The sequence below is a fragment of the Alligator mississippiensis genome, chromosome 16 (assembly GCF_030867095.1).
Source record: "Alligator mississippiensis isolate rAllMis1 chromosome 16, rAllMis1, whole genome shotgun sequence".
Classification (NCBI taxonomy): domain Eukaryota; kingdom Metazoa; phylum Chordata; order Crocodylia; family Alligatoridae; genus Alligator; species Alligator mississippiensis.
In genome coordinates this window covers 33,881,493-33,899,675 of record NC_081839.1, presented here as the reverse complement: position 1 = coordinate 33,899,675, position 18,183 = coordinate 33,881,493, and the positions used below count along the sequence as shown (strand labels likewise).

General features: G+C 49.7%; 1 long non-coding RNA gene across 1 annotated transcript in view; it reads left to right on the top strand.

The window, feature by feature from the left end:
• The window catches only part of LOC132246475 (uncharacterized), a 61,020-nt gene extending 44,035 nt beyond the window's left edge, over positions 1-16,985 (top strand). Inside the window, exon 2 of the long non-coding RNA XR_009457797.1 lies at positions 16,392-16,985. This is a non-coding gene — a long non-coding RNA (uncharacterized LOC132246475). The remainder of the gene's footprint in view (positions 1-16,391) is intronic.
• The last annotated feature ends 1,198 nt before the right edge of the window (positions 16,986-18,183 follow it).

The window sequence follows — 18,183 nt, the reverse complement described above, 5'->3', positions numbered from 1 at the left end:
ATTGTTGGAGTGTGATATTGATTGTTCTTAGCTGACTAATGAATTATTCTGTTTAAGAGCCCACGGAAATAATGTGCAACGTTTTCAAGGCAAGGGCCCCTTTGAAGGATTTCCCCGAAGTGCTGCGTAGCTTTGTTGTTTCGGCCACTGCAGGCGGCGAGACCGCTCCATCAGCCGGCACAAGCCAGGTGAAGGCGCAGGCAGCGTGCGGCGGGGGCACTGGGGCAGGCAGGGAAAGCTTTATTAAAGGTGGCGGCTTGTCAAGGGTAATTCGTGGCAGGCTTTCCTAACCTTTGATCCTTCCAGCTTCTTCTCTTCTTCCTGGTTTTGTCATCCCCGGCCCACTCCTTGCCGGCTCTGCTAGGCGTACCGCACCAGCATGCATGCAAGGCCCCACGTTCCTGCCGCGATCGTTCTCCCTGAGCTCCCCCTGCTCGAGTGCTTCCTCCGGGGATGGAGGGACTTGGGCAGAGCCGAATGCAGAGGTGCGGTGCTGATGTGCCAACCTGAGCCCTGTTCAGAGAGGAAATGGAAATGTGATTTCAGGGACACTTCACCTGCTTTAAAGCTGGGCCAGGGCTTTCTGAATCTGCACCAACAAGGTCCCCTCACCATTTGGGTCCCTGCAACATCCCTAATTCACGCTGAGTGTGATGAGGGCTCCCCCCTCTTGCTTTCCCATGATGTCTCCTACTCAGTGCCTGAAGTTTGGGGCAGTTCTCAGGCATGCGCTGCACAGACTCCCCTCCCCAGAAGCAGACGAATCATAATGTCATAGAAAGTGAGGGTGTAAAGGGACCTCAGGAGGTCACACCTAGTCCAACCCTTGCTCCAAGCAGGACCAGAGGTCACATCTAGTCCAACCCCCTGCTCAAAGCAGGACCGGCCCCAACTCCATCATGACATGAAATGAGCATTGCCTTTTAAAATTGCTTCTCACTTTTTCCGACACCTGCATATAATCCCTCCTGTTAATTTTAGAGTTTTACAATCCCTTTGATGTCAGGCACTCGACGTACTTCCCAGCTAATCTCCCACTGCAGTGACTGGCATCCTGAAGGCACTGGCAGGGGGTGTGGCAGGGAACCAGAAGACAATTCAAGGCATTTCGAGGGAGGGAGGCAATTCTAAAATAAGATGCTCCATAGAAAGAATTCATTTTATTAACCCTGCTCTCTCTCGCTGCCCTGATCCTCCTGCACCTCCCTGCTCTCCGTCAGCCGCGCTGCCCCAGCGTCCGTCATTACCGAGCGGGGTCGTGCTATAAGGGAATTCAGAAAGTTCCTCGGAGGAGTGAGAGCGAGCGCTCGCAGAACCAGGGCCCATATTATTTCACAAACAGATTAAATGTTAAGATATAATTAACCCCCCACCCAGAGATGTAAGCCTTTCCATGGTTATATCAGCAATTTAGAGATGTAAGCCTTCCCAGAAGAGACCAGGTCCAGCATGAGCTGCTCCAGTACGTAGGAGTGGCATAATTTGACCCTCATGAAATCTGTAATAGCTTGGGATATATTTAAACCCTGAAACATAATGTTTTATATTTAGGTCCAACATCTTTTTCCCCCCCACAAGCATTTACTCTTATAATCCTTTCCATCATGCATTGTATTCTAGCAATGCTCCACCTTCGGTTTGTCTGTAATTTCATGCCAGCTTTATTTTTGTCCTTGTGTGCGATTCTGTACCTCTCCCATTTTGCCTTTTATTTTTTAATTTTTTTTCGCAACTACTGGTGACATGACCATTTTCACCTGCAAGCCCCATGAAACTTCGAACCGCTTCTGAAGCAAAGCCTCTTTTGTTTGCAAATGAATCCCTTTGCACTTGAACAATGTACTTGTCTAATTATCTCGCCAAAAAAATTTCACAGAAACGGACCCGTTTGGGGGCTTTGCTGTAATACCTGAATTTTAAGTTGTTTTGCATTTAATGACAAATAATTTGCACACCTCATATTAAGGTCATGTTGGCATCTTATTTATATTCCATATTAAACTGTCATAAAAAGTTATTTGAGAATTCAAAATGTAAGAAAATTAACAGCATAACTCAGGCTTGCTTTAAATGAAAGGATTTAGGGGCTTTTGCATGAGAAATGAGCATGACAAAAAAAGTACAGTGTGCATGCTTAAAAACCCATAAAAACCCCAGAGACCTGTAGGTGAGGCAGAAATGGTACATTACATCTTGAGAGCACATTAGAGGTTTAAAAAGTGGCTTTGTGTGGAGAATAATTTACTATTATTAAAAAGGTAAATTGCTGGAATAGCACTTTCCTGCCACTGCTCTTTTGCTAGTTAGAGTAGCCAAATTAGCACTGTGCTGTTTTGCTGTTTACGGGGAAAGATTCCCCAGCAGCTGCGTTACATCTCAAAGTGGGATTCTGGGATGCAGCCAAGTGATTAAAGGAGACTTGTTAGCCTTTTACAAGAGCCATTTTCTTCTGGAGTCTTAAAACCTTTACTGCCTCAAGTGGAGCACTTTGGCTACTGATAATTAAAACTGATTTCACTGTAGCATCTGATTTCTTTCAATGCATCATCTTGGTTGCTCATGAGCTGCAGATATCACTCCAGTTTATGAAATGAGGCACGGGACCGTCCTTCACAGCTGTTGTGTGCGGGTCACTTTCCAAGCCCCCTCCAGCAGCTCACTCCCATCAGGTTATCTTGAACACGCTTGAGTCCATGGTTTCGCAGTCCTGCTTTTAAGAAGCCAATTATTTATCTCACTTTTCTCTTTTTCTTAACACGCCAGGCAGGAGCACACCCAAGCATTGGCTTAACTGTAAGCATGAGCTTCAATTCCATTGTAATCAGCAGGACTTACACACATACTTACAGTTTTTCCTGAATAGGATGATACTAATTGATTTCTAAGCACCTGGAGGATAAAATGGTGATAAATAACAGGCAATGTGGATTTGTCAAGAGCAGATCATGCCGAACAAACCTGATTTTCTTCCGTGACAAGGTGATAGGCTTTGTGGATGGGAGGAGAGCAGTAGATGCAAATACCTTGATTTTTCTTTCTTTTTTTTAGCAAGGCTTTTAACACTGTCTCCCAAGACATTCTTGTACATATGTAAGCTGTGAAAATGTAGCCCAGCTGAACCTGCCATCAGGTGGGTGAACAACTACTTTGAATACTTGTTCTCAAAGCGTAGTCCTCAGTGGCTCAGTATCAGACTGGGAGAAGTGAGGGTCCCTGGGGGAATATCCTGGGTCTGATATATTTACCAGGTTCATTATCTTTCCTAATGACTTGGAGGACAGAACTGAGTTCACACTTAGGACATTTGCAGACAAGGACAAACTGGTTGGGAGAGCTGATACCTCGCCCACAGGTACAGACAGTCAGAAAGCCCAAGGCTGAATCGATTCAGTCTTTACAACTTAGTCTAAACTGCGCAGATTAAATTGAAACAGAAGTGAACAGACATTTACTTTTGATTCAGGAAATGCAGCCACATGCCTGCACTAGCTCCACCAGAAGCCAGGAGGCACTAGAGCATGGCTCTTTGGCTGTGTATTCGCTTCATCTTCCTGCTGCCCTGAGGCCTCTGGGATTTGCAGTCCAGGCTCACAGCAGCAGGACTCTGCATGGTTGCTCATCACTTCCTCTTCCTGCTTCCAGGGGCCTCTGGGATTTGTAGTCCACAGTTGCAGCCAGCAGTAAGTTTGAATGGGGGAAGGGGTGTTTAACTCCCATCTCTGGCCTCAGACCCACAGCCAGGGTCTGCCTGGGGGTGGGCAGTCCCCCCCAGTGCAGACTGGGCTGCATCCCCAGCTGGGCTTGTGCCCCCACCCTCTTGTCAGCCAGCCCTCACTGCTCCAGCTGTGGAGCAGAGGAGTGGGGTCAGCCCTGGTCTCTGGAGCAGACAGCCCAGGGCCGGAAAGCATGCTGGGATGCTGGGGGACTGTGATTTAACTTGAACCAGGAAGGGGTCTGGGACAGAAGTTTCATAAAGCAATTTGACCCAAATCAGTTAAGTCTGACACTACATTCAGCTAGGTTTATCTTAAACCAGTGTCAGCCATTTTGGAACTGGATTATATGCACTGAGCTTCTGTTCTGTTCCAGGTTTAAACCAGTTTTTGATCACTTAAACCAGTTTATGTGTAACTTCTGTCAGTAGCCAGGAAGTGCCAGACACTACACTTAGGACTGAATAATCAAGGCACAAAAGGAAAATGGGGAATGAGTGGCAAGGCTGCAATACTGCAGAAAAGAGCGCAGGGCTGGTCTTAGTAGACCTCAAGCTGAATATGAGTCCATGGAATAATATTATTGGAAATAAAACTAACAGTGCCATAAGCAAGTTGCAGGAAGTGATTCTTCCCCTGTATTCAGGACTGGTAAACCCTCACCTGAAGAGCAATGCCCCAACAGGATCCAAGAAAGATTTTGGAAAGATGTTGGAAGAGTCCAGAGGACAGCAACGCACGTGATTCGAGGTCTTGAAAACACAGCATGTGAAGACTGGGATTTTGTGGTCTGGAAAAAAAGGAGACGGAGGGGAGATTTGACAGTAGCCTGCAAATACAAAACACGTTGTTATAGAGAGGAGGAATATCAATTGCTCTTTGTGCCCGCTGGCGACAGGACAGGGGGTAAGGGGCTTCATCTGAAACAAGGAAGATTTCGGTCGGATATTAGGATGAACTTACTATCTAGGAGGGTGGCTAACCACTGAAACAGGTTACCTAGAGGGGTTATGGCACTGGGTGCTTTTAAATGCAGGTTGGACAAATGTTTGTCTGGGGTTGTTGATACAGGGATGTCCCAGCCTCGAGCGGGGTCTGGGTTGAGGGCCTTTTCAGCCCTGTTTTTCTATGCACCGAACTCTCCTGTTCTTTGAAGCTGTTTTATGGAAAAGCAGCCCACACCTCCCTTTTATTTCTGCTCTGGAAAAAAGGGGAACTTGACTTCTTCTTGGGGTAACTAATTTACTTACTTAATGCAAGCTCTAGGGATTTTCTATGCACACCCACATATTCTATGAAGATCCGAGAAATAGTTTCTGCTACCCGAAAAGATTTAACCCTTGGAAGCCCTGTCAAACGGCTGGGAATATTGTGCTGGCGCCGGGAGGGAGCTGGGAAGCATAGGGCAAGAGACTGGCCTATGCTTTATCTGGGCGTGTGCGTAAGGATGGGAAAGGGTTATACCAAAATCGGGATGTCCAGCATAATTCAGACCGTTTAATTAGTGCCCCATGCTTGTTATATTCAATAGTGTTTTCCCCCTCGGGAGAAGTGTACTGGCTTGCATGCATTGCCTGTTATCTTTCAAGTACTCAGAGCAGAATGCTTTTTCAGTAACCTCATCAAAGGATAAGCTAGGATTCAGATAAGCTTTTCAAGGAGGAAGTCAGGGTTATAATTTTCAGAGACTTCTGAATGTCACCTCCAATTTTCAACTCTTCAATTGGAATGCCAGTTTTTGGAAACCACAGAGCCTCAGATATTGAAATTGTTGACCTCTGGACTCAGGCCTTCTCAATTCCTGGTCATCTCCAGCCTGGCAGATCCCGGAGTTGAAAGTGCCGGAGATTTCTGACTTTATAATAACGCAGCTTCTCAGAAGTGCAAATTACAGAGGAATTGGTGCTAAACTCCCCATTAACTATAGAGTCCGAGAAATCTTTAGTGGCCCAAATTACCTGTCACTTTCTCTGTAACACGGCATAATTCTGTCGCTTAAAAAAATGGCCGTAATTTGGAATTTCAGTGAAATTTCTAATTGAATCTGCACCGAGCTCCGCAGGCTTGATGTCCCCCCATTTCAGTTGCAGACCAGAACTCGTTCAGCATCCCAATTACCAGCGCGCTCTCCCCTTTGCATCCTTCAGAGCTCAGCCCGGGCCCGATGTAGGCTGCACAGGTAATGTTAACCGAGTGCCCTGCCTGCTCGTGCGCTGTTTCTAGTGGCAGCTCATCAGAAGGGGTTCAAGGAGGTCAGGCATTCTCAAAAGTCACTTATAAATATTTAGATCTGGGTAGTCAGAAAACACAGCGCTGTCTCCTCCGCCTTCCATCGCTTATACAAATTTTCAAAACCCGGAGCATTCTTTATAGATTCCTTTGTTACGATTCCCCTGTAGATTCACAGTGAGAACTGTTTCTTGCTTGCCAATAGGCAATGTAAAAGATTAGACAAATGGGTAGATAAATACGGAGAGAAAACTAGACAGCTAGAGGAGAAAAAAATCAAGGTGGTCAGCAGGCAGGCAGGTCGGGACGGGATAAAAAACGGGACGGATGGGTGAATGCACCGGCAGAAATAGAGACATGCCAGAAACTAGATTCTCTTCAGCACCTGTGGGACTGTGGGAGCCTCCTTGTAGCACTTCATTTTCAGGGGATGCAAGGAAAAGATTTGTTCGGCGCTCACCCAACAGCTTGCTAATGGAGCCAGCAATCTCCTGCTCTGTGTGAGCCGAGGGGCTGCGCGGCCAGCGGTGCGGGGAAGCTGGACACAAGTGATCGCTGGGCGAGCAGAGCCCTGCCCTGCAGAGAGGTCGCTCCCCTGGCAATCAGGTCCTTGATTATGCTATTAAAGACAAGCCTGTGCGATCGGCATGTTAAACTGGAGCATAATGAATCAAAGGGAAGATTTGGATCTGGGTTTGATGAATTTTCACTGAGAGAAATGTCACCGTGTTTGTCAGTTAAAGAAAAGGCAAAAGGTATTTTCTAGTGGGGATCTCATGACTCTTATTTGCATGACAGTGGTACGTGGAGGTCCAAGCTGAGTTGCCTTGTGCTAGGTGCTGCACGTATGCCTGGGGGAGTTGGTCCCTACCCTGAAGAGTTTACAGTCTACATGGTGAGGACGTTATCCTCTCCCATTTGCAGATGTAAAACTCAGGCATGGCAAAGAGAAATGATTTATCCAAGTTCACAAGGGGAATCTGTGGCCGTAGACAGATGAAGCTCTTATACCGCTTCCTCCATGCACAATGCACAGCCCAGCCAACACGAGCCCCCCCCTCTCTGGTCACGTCTAGGGCACGCTCGCCCTGTCTGGCAGTGCCGCCTGCCAACATGGCATGTGGCTTCCTACATGCTACAGAAGCCGTGTAGCCACGGCCCCCTCAGCAAAGACATCAGGCTAATTGCTTCTACGCTGTGCTAATTAGCCCAGCTCCGGAGCACAGAGCCAGGCAGCATGCTGCAGCCTGGTGCTGCTTCCAGGCTAGACGGCCTCTGCCTCTCCCCAGAACGCTCCAGGCACTGCTCCTTATTCTTGGAGATGCTCCAAGAAGAGCAATTGTTGCTAAATCATCCTTCAAAATTGCATCCTTCAAAAGGAGCCCCTGCATGGCTGAGCCACGGGGCCCTCCGAGCCGTCCTGAAACCCCCCGCTTAACGTGGTCCACATTGGGGGGGGTGCAATGCTTTTCCTTTGCTGCAAGCAATCGCACACCCCGGCTGAAATGTCTGCCCGGGTGTTCATTGCACAGCCCTGCTATGCCTCTGTCAAACAGGGCGAGGATCTGCATTAAGCCACACAACATATCTATGCGGTAAAATGTTGACAGCATAACAGAGAAGGTCATTTTCCGAGCCAGAAACAAAGCCCAGACATATTGACTCCAATTCCTCCCGCTCTGATCATGAGGCAGGACTCTCTCCCCGGCTTCTTCCCTCCGCTCGGGGAGAGGGAAAAGCATCCTCTTCTCCGTAACTCAGAAACCCCTCTCCCAGGTCTCCTTGGGGGACTCTTAACTCCCTAGGCTAACTCATAAAGAGCAGTAAAAGCTACTAAGAGATTCATCTAAGTTATATTGGACTCTAATTAGAATGATGTAAAAAAGACCGTTTAGCTCGAGATAGGTATAAAACATGGAAAAATCAGAGAGCAGCAGGGAATTTTAACATTAACCCCCCCCCCCACAAACCACCGGGATATTATGGGCTGGGTAGCTTCTCTTCCAGCTCTCCTGCTCCTTCACTCTGAGATCCTGGGGTGTTAATATTAATTATGATGATTAGCTGAAGGATGATTATGTGCTCAGCCCTGTACAGTGCCCAAGCACCCACTTACAGTCTGGAGACTAAACACAGTGATGGAGAATGCATTCAGAAACCCAGACGTGAGCTAATTCGAGGTTGGAGAAGGTGCACTTAAAGAGGTCTCTAATGCCCTAACACACCCCTGCTTCATGGAGCGGGTGAGGCGAGCAGAGGAGTTTTGGGTAAGGAGAAGTCAGTGTTTTGTCAAATAAGAGGCGGTGGAGGAGAGATGCTGATGAGCCACAGAGCTGGGCATGTCATGGCCTGGATGTGCTCAGGGAACTGATGTCTCCTGACAATAAAAATGGTCTGTTTTAGACAAACTGATCAGCAGAACCTTCCCCCCCCGCAACCCTGCAAAAATATCCCTGAAAACCAAAAATTGCTCAAAAATTCTCAGCCTAAAACTGCCCCAAACCTGAAAAACACTGGCCCAAAAGTTGTGGCTTTCCCAGCAAACCCAGTAGCAGAAGCTGAGCACAGAACCGCTCATTGCACAAATGCCCCCAGGTTTCTCTTGAAGCCTGTGGCATGCTGCGAAGTGCCTGCACAGGGGAGTAAAGAGGCAGGGGGTGCTTTCCCCTGCCCAGGTGGGTGCCATCACCCCCAGGCGGAGCGAGGCAGCCCCAGGACACCCCCCCTCTCTTCCCAGCACGTTCAAGGCCTCCTCCCGTGGAGGTCCTGCTTGGGTTTGCTTCTTCTCTTCCCCGATGCCAGTTTTTTCCTCTGCTCAGATTCCTCTGGCTTCGGCGGTGCTGCTTCTGATTCCCCGCAGCAGGAGAGGAAGCTTGTCCCCCGCGAGCCCCTTTGCAAATGTGCTGTCGCTGGAGTTTTTTTCTCTCTGTAAATGGCAATGTAGCTAAGCTGCTTTGTCTGGGAGATATTTTGGCCTCGCGTAAGTGTATAAATCCAGTTCATATACACTTAAAAACTCACTCCTGCCACGGTAAACAGCAGCGCTCCAAGGCCTAATTGCTCTCCCTGGTCTTAACTTGCCATTGATTTCCTATTTTCTGTTCCTTTCCTCTGCTTTCCAAAGTTGTTTTCCTGCTAATGCCACAAACACAGGTGTGTTTAGTTAGTCACTTTTTCGCGGTGGGAAGCTCTCATGTTCCCAGCTGCTTGCACTTGTGTACAAATAGACATCAAAATTCAATTAGCCCACCCCACTCAGCCGGAGAGGAGGGGTCAGGTTTGGTTGGGGTGGATTTCAGAGGCTCTGATTTATCTATGGACAGCTTGGTGAGTTGGGCCATTGATAATCCCAGCTCTCTTTCCTATCTCCATCATTTTCAAGCTGGTACAAAACCACGCTGGGCAGTAATCTCCATGTCAGTGAAGCCAGGAGCTCTCTCTGTGGCTTACAAGCGAGATTTGAATGCATTACCCTCAGCACTGAAAGGCTACCCTGCAACAGCGGTAGTATCAGGGTTGTTGCATCAGCTGTAGCTGTGCATTGCTGCCTTCGACTGGGGGTCACTCACCAGACTGTGCGCCCGGTGCAGATACAGCATGTGTCCTCCAACTTCAACTAGCTCCACGTCTCCTGGCAGAGAGGGAGCTTCACCTGGGTCGCTCCCCCGTGCTGCACCGCTGGGATGCACCAGTCCCACCAACTGGGATGCCTTTATAACCGAAAGGGGAAAGAAAATGTCAAAAGAGAATAACCAGAAGCTGGATTTGCCTGTCCTGGGACTTCAGACTCTTGCGGGCCTGGCCGAGGCGCTGACCGCCGACACGGCACGGTACTCTCTGCGCTCCGCTCTCCTGCGGCTCTTTCCCCAAGCGTGTTATTTAGCTTCAAAGGGCTAAATCGCAGTTTTGAGCGGGAGGCGCTCTGGGAACAGCGCACGCAAATAGGATCATTACAGGAAAAGCTCCCCGAACGGTTAATGAGGGGATGCATGCCGCATAAGTAAGCAATGCACAGACACCCCCGCCCTAGCTTTGCTCCTGGGAGAGTCTCCGGATCTGGCACTGCGGTCAAGCCAGGTGATTTGGGCACGCGCCAAAGGAGAAAGGAGAGCCAAAAATAGGAGAAATTATACGTCCCAGCTAGCATGAACCCAGCAAGTATCTGGCTTCCCCTTTGTGCTGGGCTCCTCAGAGATGAGCTGTGTCCGATAAAATGGTGGAGAAGGGTGCAGTTTCCCCCTCAGATTAGCAGAAGGTGTTTTATTTTGGCTCTTATGAAGGCAGATGCTGGTGGGACCTCTCCAGGGATGTGACAGACCCCCTGCCATCTTCTCTCCCTCTCTCCTCTTGCAGATGAGTGGCACCAGGCAGAAAACGGGGCCTTTTCAAAGGCATTTTGGACCAAAAAGTGACAAGAAAATGAAATGCTTTGCTCTAAGTTCCCTTGGGAAATGGTAGCCTTTCACCAAAGATGGAAAACCCCCCAAACTGCACGTAGTCGGGATTTCTGCGTTGCAGGGGGGCGATGAACATGGATCGCTTGCACTTGCCGCGGGCTCGGCCCTGTGCTCCCTGGCAGGGCAAATCCCATCCAAAAGTGTCCGAGCTGTGCAGGGAGGCTGTGCTGGTGACACTATTTAAGAGAGGGAGAGCGGGGTGAGATGAGTAAATCCCCAAGCACCTCGGCAAGGATCAGGAGCGCTGGGAGACAAACAGCTGCTCCATCGTTAGCTACCAGCTGTCCCCTTGGGAGGCGAGCGGAGAGGAGCTTCCTGGCGCAGAGTCCAGCGTCAGAGCAAACGGCAGAGCTGCCGTGCTGGAGAGGAGAGGGTGGGGGAAGACGCTGGGGACCGCGGCTCCTCCTGCCCGCGCCAGGTGGGTGCAGCTCCAATGTAGACCCAGGCATGTTCAGGGGAGGCCAGCCCAGTTTGCTTCCTGAGCTGAGGGAGACAGCTGCTTATCTGCAGGCCTCCCAGATGGGTGCTGTGCCACGGCAGTGCAGGGTGGCCCAGCAGGAATGGCTAGCTAGGACAGGGAAACCCTTGGAGCCAGGGAGATCTTGGCATTCGTGCCTGAGCCCCTTCCTGGGTGTGATGGCAGGCGACGTCCGAGTCTAGGAGGGTCCCTGCAACCTGCGACCTAGCCTGGCAGCCCTGTCGGTCAAGCCCACTGCAGGCGTCCAGGGGGGTGGGAGCAATGAGATTAGCCCCTAGGATCCAGGTGCCCGTGGGACTCCAGGCCATGGAGGGGATGCGCTGCTAGCCAGAAACCTCCCATCCTGCTTTGGCATCTGCTTGCCACCCCAGCGCCAGGCTGCAGACACACGGGGACAGAACGCCAGCCGCTTGCAGGGGCACGGCTCCCGGGGCGCTGGTGCGAGCAGCGCACTTGGGGGAGAAGGCACAAAAGCAGCTCAGCACATTTTCCTCCCTCATCTCCTTTTTTTTCCCTCCCCCCAGCTGAATCAATAATTAAGCACATTCTAAGTAGCGCAGTTTTGCTTGAAATTTTCCATTTGGCTCATGCATTAGTCGGAAATGAAATATTTAGAGGACAGAACACAGTGATGAAGCGAGAGCACATTCCTGGCTGTAGATTTTAATTCTTTTCTTTAGTCATGAGGCGCTGCAGCCCATCTCCAGCCCCCCGTGTCGGTGGCTTTCCCCTCGCGCCCCCCTCCCCTTCCCGCGCAAGGAGGGAAGATAATATTGCTCTTTTAAAAAATAATAAAGTCAGATGTGTCTAACAAATCTCAGGGCCCGTGCTCTCATGTTGCAAATGTTCAAAGGAGTCTCCGAGAAGGCTGCGAGAGAGCGGAGTACGCGAGCCGCCCCACGTGCATGCTTTGCTGGTAATTTATTTGCAAGGGGGAAGTGAGAGGAATCCCTGCACTTAAACGACCTGGTCCCTGGTGCTACACCTTCCATCATTTCCCACCCGGAGCATGGCTTTTCCTCACATATGCACAGAGCCCAGCCCAGCCCCCTCAGTTTTTCTGTGGTTCGCATTTTCACTTGCTAAATATATTCTGACGTGGGGGTTTTTTTTTACCTCTGTCTGTGGCTTCGAGCTGTTTGCAAGAATTGCCTCCCTTGGGAATTTCCTGAATACATTACCGGTGCTAACAGCAAGGCAAGAAGGGGGGGGAAAGATCCTTTATCTTAAAAAAAACAAAACAAGTTATTTTGGCACAGGGTTTTGCGGGGACATGGCAAATGCGATGTCGCCGTGACTGTGACTCCACTGCAAGAAGACACAACCAGTCTATTAAGGGTGGCTCCTGGAAGTGTGATGCACGGGGGAGGCACTGCGCCGGAGCTGGGCCGAGGGAAACGGCCTGGGGATTCCCAGCTCTGCCCCTGCTCTTCTGCGTGTTCCTGGTCAAGTCACTTCACATCCACTTCACAAAGAGGACGGAGCTGGGCTGTTCTCCATGGGGGCAGATGACAGGACAAGGAGCAATGGGCTCCAATTGCAGCAAGGGAGGTTGAGGTTGGATATTAGGAAAAACTTTCTCTCTAGGAGGGCGATGAAGCACTGGAACAGGTTACCTAGACAGGTGGTGGACTCTCCGTCCTTGGTGCTTTTTAAAGACAAAGCCTTGGCTGGGATGATGTAGTTGGGGCTGGTCCTGCTTGGAGCAGGGGTTGGACTAGATGTGACCTCCTGAGCTCCCTTCAACCCTCATTTTCTATGATCTCTATGCCTCAGCGGCCCTATCTGCAAAGCCAGGAGGATTGAGCTGGCCTCCTTGAAGCTCTTGCAATGGCAGCACCGGGTAAGGAGGAGGTAGCAGCCTTCCCCGTCGCCCATGCTGAAAGCAGTGAGCATTTGAGATGCATGCAAACTGCTGGGCCAAAAAGCAGTTGTGCCTGCAGTACGGGGGGCCTTTTGCAAGCATCCGGGCAGCAGGCTGACAGGTGCATCCCATCTGGAAATCCCTGATGCATTCAGGAGAGAAGCAGGTGCCTTCTTCCCGGACCGCACGCGTCCGCAGTCAAGCAGTTAAATGGTGTTTAGTGAGAAGGGAGGGAAAGGAAGAGAGATGCGTTCTTGACTCTTGTCACCCATCAGCAAATTTTGCACGTGGCTGGCTCCCTTCCAGGTGCTGCTGAACACACGTTTCACTATCAGCTTCACGTCTGATGCTCGTACCAGGGAAACATTCGACTATGAGCTGGATCAACACAAACTCATTTGTCTTTCATTTTCTCTTCATCGCTTTCAGGCCCTGCTTCCCTTGTATCCGTGACAGTGCTGGGCAGGAAAGGGCTCACCCGCCTCATGAGAACTGGGAAGATTTGGAAAACTTTGGAATAGGGACAAAACCAAAATTGAAATCGCTCAAATTTTCATGAATAAAAAAATTCCCTCCAGAAATAAAAGCCAAATCTCTCAAAATTTCACGAGTCAAAAAAATCCCCCCTCCAAAATAAGATAAATAAAAGCCTTTCACTTGGAAAGTTGCCAAATGCTCCAGTCAGGGTTTGTTTTATTGTATTTGATTGCATTTTTTGAGTAGAAGTTTGCTTGTTTTTAGTTTTTAAATGAAAAGCTGTTGCATGCAGATGTTTTAACCACTGCAGAATTCATTACAAAATTTCTTTTCGACAAAGTGAACCCTTCAGAGCTAAGCATTTTCCAGGGATAGTTTTAGTTGCAATAAATATTTATTGTTTGCTTTTTTTTTTTTTAAAGGCAGTTTCAGGAAAGACTTTTTGGCCGGCTTTAACCCTCCTTCTGAGCTAATCCTGACAGCAAGGGAGGCAGAAGCATGAACTGGGGGCCTAGCGGGTTGTATGTGCAGATATTTCATAGGATCATAGAAAATTCAGGTTGGAAGGGACATCAAGAGGTCACATCTAGTGCAACCCCCTGCTCCAGGCAGGACCAGCCCCAACTACATCATCCCAGCCAAGGCTTTGTCTACCCAGGGCTTCAACACCTCCAAGGATGGAGACTGCACCACCTCTCTGGGTAGCCTGTTCCAGTGTTTTACTCCCCTCCTCATGAGAAAGCTCTTCGTACTATCTAACCTCAACTTCTGGGACTTGCAGATTCAGATCCTGGCCTCATTATGCACACAGCTCGTAGTAACCCTCCAGGATGTTCGGTCACAGTCGACTTGGACTAAATGTAGAGCAGTGACAAGGGCTGCAAAAAGACACAGCTAGGCAGCCTTATTTGAGGACCTTGATTAGCCACGCTGGAGTAAAACTCCCCGAGTCTTGTCTCCACTACTGCCCGATACTGAGACCGCTTGGTGCAGAGTGCCGCATCCTTCATTGCGGTGAAGACGCAGCCCGAGCGCCTGTTTATCCCCTTCCCAACCCTGGGGACTAGTCACTTTTTCTCTTTGTGCCTGCTCTTCCTTCATGCTAGGGTTTCAGATCGCAGCCAGATTTACATGGGTGTCATAAGACATTTTCTGCTGATAATATTGATCGGGTTGACTGTTCCCACAAGCCGCTTAGTCATTACTTCAGTTCCACAAAGATGTGATTAAAAAAAAAAAATCCCTCTGTTTCAGGTGTGAAACAGCTTAAGATAACTAATTATTTGCACAGCTTGCCACTCTAAGCTCCTCGCTATTTTAGATAAATATTTTGTATACGTTTGAACTTGGAAATTAAAGGAAAAGTTGAGCAGTGTTGAGCCAGAATCCAGCTTGGCTGCCGGGCTCTCGCAGTGTTTGAGAAGTCAATCCATTCATCTTCAGCAAATGGGGGAATGCAGAAAATTGATATTTTTCTAATATTTGCTCAGCCTATTGTCTCTTGCTGTGTATTACCAGGAGGAAAGGTTCGTCACAGAAATTCAATCACTGGGTCTTAAGACCCCCTAGGCTAGGCTTGCTTTGGAGTGTGTGGTGCAGAACGTGGGCTGGAAACGTCTCCACTGGGCCCACGTGCCCTCTCGCTCCCAGCCACGCAGATCTGGGTCGTTTCAGTGCACCGACGGCATTTTCCCAGCGAAAGCACCATGAAGTGTAAGTGCTCGGGGGATAGTTGCATTCGTGGGCTGACCCGGAGCCCACTGAAGTCAAAGGGAAGACCCTGCCGTGTTGCATCTGGAGACCTTTGCCTGCCCTAAAGCAAGAACGGTTCCCACTCGGCGTGCTAGACCGGCCTCCTGCTTCCCGCTCGCAATAACTGTGATTTCCCAGGTGCAGAATCGCTCTGGCGATGGCTCCTCTGCACCCCTTCTCCCTGCGGCACACCTGTGCCAGGGACCTCCTGGGCTACGGGCCGTGGCAGCGGAGCTGGGAAGGTGCACATGGCTGGAGGAGCAAAGCGATGCCAAGCGACAGTGTATCAGCCCTGCGCCGACACACGTGGCCCTATCACAGCAGCTACGTGGCGAAACGTGGCTCCCTTGGGAGACGCCTGTAAAAGGCTGAGCAGAGCAAAATCGATGCAAGCCACTCTTTTCTGAGTGCCGTGTGGTCCCTGGCAGGCGTAGCGTGTAATTTCCTTGTATCTATCGGTTTGAATTGCAGCGTTATTTTAAGCAGCCCAGGCTTTGGTTTATATTTCCGCTCCTTTCCGCTGCTGGCTCTGCTGCGTGCATGTGGACGCAGCCGTTGTCTTTAACTCTCTGAGCAACTTTGGAGCCGGTTGCCGATTTAAGCAAGATTGAAGGAAGCAGAGCAGGGTCCTTCTTCATTAATAACTCTCCCTGGCAGTCAGGAGGAAATCTTACTAGTCGGCTCTTTGTAGTTAATTCTTGATGATAGTCCTCCCATTGTTAATATTGTTGTTAAACTCCTGCATTCGCACTGAGTGAAAGCTAATTATAATAATTAACAGAGAACCCGTGAACTTGTCAAACTGGTAATTATAAACCACAGGGACTTTTATCATTAATAGATGCCATTCAGAAGTGGGGAGAAAAAATAAAAATCACAAAACCTCTTTTGATTAAAGACATGCCAGAGATGATTTATGCCTCTGTCCAGACTTCAGCTCCTCTTGGATGTGAGCAGCGCCTCCTCTGTCACACGCCATAGAGACCAGCCAAGCAGTGCTCCTGGTTGAACTGGGCTTGGTGGTCCACCCTCAAAAGCAAGCAAGCAAGGAGGGTAGATAGCTCCCTACGGGCCCAGCAGAAAGCGTCTCCCCCAATCCTGCCCGGCCAGTGCTGCCAGCCTGTGAACACGCCTTGCTCTTCTGCTTTAGAAATTATCCGCAAATGTGAACCTGAGCTTTCCCCTATTGTTTCCTTCTCCTGCCTGCTGCTATTCTCATTAACGAAGCCCCTGGCAATGAGGAAAGCATGCTAGGATCTCCCCACGACGCTCTTCCACATTCCCTGGTAACAGATGCTCTTGATCCCATCCTAATGCAACGTGAGATGGGTGGGGTGGATTATCCCTGTGGGTCCGCAGCGTGGCTCTTTGCTGCTTGTGCATGTGACCGCTTGCTTTCCTCAAAATCTTTTCTGCCCCAGGATGCTGTGATGACCTAGCTTGCAAAGCAGACCCTGTCTCAGAGATGTCCTGGCAATTGTGACCTGCATTGTGGTGAATGCCGGCGGTCCCAAGTGCAATTGTGGACTCCGTGCACTCGGTGATGTCCATGCACCTAATGAATCAAGATGTGGCCTGGTCCAGAGAGGGCAGCGGGGGTATGGAAGCAGATCAGCTCCCCATGGTGCACCACGATGCCTGGTTTTGGCATATTTTGACAAAGAAATAAATAAATCAGTTGTTTTCCATTTGAGAAAAAATAGTTTAATCAAAAACAATGCAACCTAAAACCCATTCCCAGTTTGGCCAGGTTGTTTTCTATCCACTCTTTCCTAAGGTTTCACTGTTCAGGTGTGATACCAGTCTGCTCTTCCTCTTGACTTCCTCGCCAAGTGCAGAAAAGCTTGGACCCTGTAGAAGTTGGATTGGCAACTCAGCTAGCCAGAAAATGACCCTCCAGCAAGAGTGACGGCAACGTAGCTGGCTTTTTATCAATGCAACCTTGCTAGCAAAGCTTGTGTACTTGGCCTTGGGGATGACTCTGGGTTTCATTCAAATAAATGCCACCGTTTTAGCAGCTGCTTCTGGTTCTTTTTTTTCATTCAGCAACTTTTGCTCAGTTATTCTCCAAGTTCCCCCCGTGTCTATTGTGAGTTTTTGCTCCTGGACAGTAAACAACAAATGGTCCTTTTCACCCAGGAGATAAGATTGTTCATCTTCCAAAGTCACCGACACTTGTATGCCGGGCCTGGAACGGTTTGAATAATGAGCCTCCGGGAGAACTCATGTTTCTTTTGCGTGTCCTTTTCTTAACAAAGATCTGAGATTCCCCAGGCAGCGGTGGCTCCACCGGAAGGACAATGCGAAGGGGCTGCTTCTGAAGGGCACGACTTAGAGGCAGGGATTTTTTTTTTAATATTACTTTTTTTCACTTTTGCAATTGTATTTTGCCAGGCACCGGCTCCGAACAACGGGCCCTTTCTGCACAAATTCCCACCGGGAATGGCACGGGTCTTGCAGCAGACAGCTCTCTCCTCCCACGCGCACCTCAGGCTTCCTGTGGGTTACCTGCTCGCTGCGGTGCGGAAAGGTCCCGCTGTCCTCCATATCCTCCCCGTTGCTTGTTATCTCCTCCGATGTGGCAGGCCATGGACCGTGTCGCCCTTGCCTCTACCTGGGTCACCGGCCAGCAGAAATCCTTCTGCCGATTGCTCGCCCTGCTGGGGTGCGGGGTCAGTTCAAGGTGCTGCCCTTGTTCGTGCAACCTCCGGCCTCCAAACGCGTCGTCCAAAGGGATGCTCCAGGTCTCAGGCAGCAGAGCGCCGGGCAGGATTGCCCTGAATTGGAAGAACATCTCAAGCACGTGCTGCTTTGAGCTCTTGCTTCAAGCATGGCGTATATCTGTCTCCCACTGACCCCGAATGTGGGCCTAAAAGGACTTCATGTCGTTCCTCCTCCTTATGCCCATCTGCTGCCTGTTCACGGTCCCCCTTTTCCCTCACACTATCCCTAACCTCGCCGTTCCCCAGGCTTGGCCAGGCTCAGAGAGCCCTTCCCTTCCCTCCCCCCAGGCCTGGGTTCACCCCTTCTGTTCCCCACTCAGGCTAACAAGCCCCGAATGTGCAAAAGCAAGCTGTTCTCACAGCGATTACATTAAAATTGGAAAGGGGGAAAGAAATAACACAGCCAAATTAGCCATGTTCACTCAGTGTGATCGTACTTTAATCCAGGTCTGTGAGTTTGACAGGGCTCAGAGTAAACCCAAGCTGATGT